The sequence below is a fragment of the Plectrocnemia conspersa genome, unplaced genomic scaffold (assembly GCF_051122295.1).
Source record: "Plectrocnemia conspersa isolate PC_06_02 unplaced genomic scaffold, ASM5112229v1 ptg000008l, whole genome shotgun sequence".
NCBI lineage: Eukaryota > Metazoa > Arthropoda > Insecta > Trichoptera > Polycentropodidae > Plectrocnemia > Plectrocnemia conspersa.
In genome coordinates, this window is record NW_028277172.1 from 23554830 (window position 1) to 23559551 (window position 4722).

Sequence of the window (4722 nt, forward strand, 5' to 3'; positions counted from 1 at the left end):
ATTAGCGCCTAACAGTTAAATTATATTTTTATATAGAACATTAAAAATCAGTATAACAATTTTATTTGTAAGCTTTGCTTTAAAACTTGTATAAAAAACAATACTTATGTTTTCGATTCGAACAACCATTGTTTTGTACTATTATTTATAATTATCATACGGCCACCCTTAAGATTTTTATAACGGAATGGATTTAATGCGATTGGTTCTCAGTTAGTCCAATCTTCTTTGAAATACCATACTGTCACATATAATTCAGGTGAATAGATTAGATTCATCACTATTTTAATACGTATTTTTTGTTGGGCATACGACAATGATTTTAATATGTCAAAGATGCACAAAAGCTCATTTTTAGTCCCATGCTTTTGAATAATCGACTAAGATTGATAGTTAAGGGGAGAGGTGGGTGCATCTAATGCAATTTGTGTTGCATTCTTGCCATTCCCAACGGCCCGAGCCGGCAAATTGTTTTCCTCTGATGCTGGAGGAGAAATTTAATCGAAAGTCATATTCAATTTTTATCGAGGCACAGTGCGAATCGAAGAATGAAAGTGCCCCGGAGAGAGAGAGAGAAGGCGCATCAAATTTCCATCTTGCCGCTTCAAACACAAGCACACTTTGAATATGTAAGCTAAGTTGGATTGGGTTGATCAAAAATAGTTTAGCTTACTAGATATCGTTTTTTTTTTCTCGCAAGTATAAATGATTGTTCCATTCCTTAACCAATATTGCAACCACCAAAGTAGATTTATCTGTTACTTAGGTTATAAAAAAAGCTCTATTTAAAACAGCATGAAACTTGTGCTTGACCATAGCTACGGGGACCTTAAATAATTTTTAATATTTTTTTAATAGTCAACAATAAATCAGTAAAAAACCCATTAGCAAGTATTAAAAAGCAACATTAAAAAATCTTAAGATACATAAAGCTCAAAATTTTACAGACATCTGTAAGTCAAGAGAAAACAATAAAAAGTTTTTTATATATTAAATTAAAGAAAATAGATATTTTATATAGCTTAAATTTTTTTTATCATGAAGCTGTTAGTTTATTTTCTTAGAAAGCGACCTTAAAGCTAAATTAACTACCAAAGTAAAATAAACATACGTAGTTGACATCCACATTTACAACAATGTTCGCATAAAAATACACGTTTTCGGAATCCAATCAATTATTATGTATTATTTATTTTTTCCGTAGAAAATCTTATTAGGAGCGTCCCCTTCGGTAAACCGATTATCTATTATCCTGCTCTTGTATTTCTCGAGTCGTAAAAAATATTATTGCTGAAAACACTAATCCCCCGTTTCAATGTAAAGACCACAAAGGACCTAATAGAAATACGTACTAGGGCTGACAAAAATGTCATCTTTTGCGATGCATAGCCAGAGGCATATTGCGGTATCTTTTTTTAATACTTTGTGTCAAGTAATTTTTTTTAAATATTTATCTTACGAATTTACATATCTAAATCAAAAAAATATATTTTTAATACTTTGATTTTATACTAAATATTTACAATGCAAAATCACATATATATCGAAAGTTATATAGAGGCTATAATTAAACTCAGTCGATCTTTGAAAGACCTTTTAATAATTAATGCGAATCTCAAATCGATGCATATTTGAGCCCATGCTCAAATATGCATCGATTTGAGATTTAGTTGCCATCAATTAACTATAATATAAATAAATAAAATTACTTCTATTTATTTTACCCGAAAAAAAATATTTACTTGCATATTTATTTTATTTTGCGATTAAAATCTAATTATCGATGTATTCAATATTATAAAATATTACAAATATGTTTCAGAAAAAAATTCGCATAGTAGCAAAAGCATATATATCGGATTTCGACTACTAAAATTGTTGCCAAAATCTGATGTAGCATTAAATGAGGTGTTAAAAATATTTAAAAAGAGAAATCTTTTTGCAATCTTGGAAAGTAAAATAATAAAAAATATGTTATATTATATTTTATGTTTTTAATGGCTTAGAAAATAAGAAATGAAATTGCATTGCGTATATATTTAACTCAATGAGATAGAAATGATGATTGTAACTAAACTGTTTAGTAGTTACTAAATCTTAAACCCTACACAAACTTTAAATTTGATTTACTTTAAAACATATTTGTTAGAACCATCCGTAAAAATTGCGATTAAATAAGTCGCAAAAGATTTGCTAAAAGGGTATTATAAAACTAATTCACGTATTTGTGTTTTTTAGCTCATTATTTTATTTTATTATTTAATAAAATATACAAAATTTATAACATTAAAATGAAAAAATAATAAGCAAAGCAGATAGTCGATAAATATTTATATCGTAAATTTGCAATTTTTTTAAATTCTTATATGAAAATTAAAGTGTGTGTGTGTCTTAAGAGTTTTTAGTTTACAATAGAGAACTAATAAAGTATTAACAATAATAAATTAAAAGTACGAAAACCTAATAGATAAAAAGTTTGTATTTCGTTACAGTTATATATAATATATATAATATAATATTATAACCGTATGTTAATGTTAAATATAAACGTGCTGATTTTTATTCAAATATGTCGTATTAAAAATACTCAACAAGTATACTGCTGCTTATTACTAATAGTCGTTAACTTTTAAGTAGCATTATTACATTTTATTATGTGTAATTTAAGAATGTCCAAAGAAATATTCCTCAATTAGCATAATAACGCTTTTAAAACACAAAACAGAGCATAATTCATGTCTGTGTGTAATTTTCTTAAACAATTATTATTTAAGGGAAAAATCGCCACCACTGCGAATATTTCGTCACGCGATGCAAATTAATTAAATATATATTACAAGAGTGCAATTTTCCGAGTTTAATATTTTAAAACAGCCTTTGATTGCACGCAAAATTTCATCATATCGCATTATTATTTTATTTTCCCCAATGTGACCACTCTGCGAATTTTAATTGCTAACACTTCGCCAGTTTTATATCATCATCGGTATGTTTGTCCAAAGCCGTACAAACCTTTTAATGTTTTGATTGGCTTCACCAAATATCCATGAGGTTTTTGTGTGTTTTTTAGTGATATTATTAAAAGGTAGGTCAACGAAATCGGGCGAGCGCCGTAAAAGTGATAAATATTCATAATGCGAAAATAAAAATGGCGAACGGCGAAGTTTCGACGTGATGGAAACTTTAAAATGCATTTTTAATAGGTTGTAAGCCATAAAAAGGCTTCGTTAAAATATGTTAAAGCTGCACACCGAAAAAAGTTTGACATCGTTTGCAAATAATCCTTACTTTAGAATTCTTGTATCAATTTGGATTTTAATTTAGATGTGAACAGCAATTAAAAACAATTATTGACATTGCGGTTAATTAGTTTCTTAAATATTTTATAATAATGGTAGCATGACCAATTAAATGCACAGTTATTTAATAAAATTAAAAATATACGTGAAAGGCAATTAAATCTGAATATTTTACTGATACTAGTGAAGTAGCACAATAATCACAAATTTGATTTATTTAATTTAATTATCTTCTAAGCAATATCGCAATTATTAAAACTATATAATTTTACTTGATAAAATAATTTATACTTTTATCTATAACTTTTATTCACAGATAGGGCAATTATTTAATTCATTTTCTATAAAACTCTTTAATTGGTAAATAATTATTCTAAGTGATTTTAGACATCCTTAAAAAAAACAACAATAAAAATATTGCAAGTAAATGTTCTTATGTATCTAAAGATTTAAATAAATGATAATTAGAGTACGATAAATGGTATAGAACTTCAAGATCCAACCTGACGTTTTATTTGTATATGATTTTTGCTATATGTCTTGCATTGTCATTATGTAAAATTCACCTTTTGTTATTCACTAAAAATTATATTTTTTTAAGCAATTCTGTCTTTAATCTTGAAATAATTTTGCGGAAATAGTCTGCTCAGGTTTTACGAACTCGTAATAAAACACTTTTGTTACTTTCCACCAAAACACAAACCATTTCTCATCTCAAGATAAAATCCTTTTTAATTTTATGGCTAGCTAATAGAGACAAACATATTGTGTCGGAGAAAGTGTTAACAGATTGGAGATTTCACCTATCTGTCATCATCCGCCTGTTAACCGCTCGTTAAGCATTATAAAAACTACCCTTTTGTGAGTAAATGATACAATAGACAACGCATCCACTAGCATAAAAACCGCTATTGTACTCTAATCGTTGTGCTACTTTGGAATGTGTTCACCTTGCAATTTCACTTACTCAAGACGTGAATATATTTCGTTAATTAAAAATTTAAAAATAAGTGAAAATTAGCTATATTAAGCTAAATAAATTAATAAAATAAAATAAATAAATATGCAGGCGATGCAATTGGTCAACTAATTTCTGCATTTCTGATTCGATAGAGACGATTCGAATTAAGAGTAAAAGAGATTTGATACTTTGTCATATTAAAAGACGATCAAGTGATTTGAGACAAGAGGGTCACAGACTATCAAGTATTAAGAGACGAAAGGGTCAGAGACAATCACACGCATCAGGAGCAGACAATCACACATTTCGATTTTTTTTACCATTTCAATTGTAATTTTTATCAACCTTTTAAATTTTTTACTAAAATGCTAGTGAAAATATATTTTCATTAACACAAATTAATTGTAAATAAACCTATATACAAATATAGGTTTGAACAGAGTAAGAAATAAGAAAAAATTG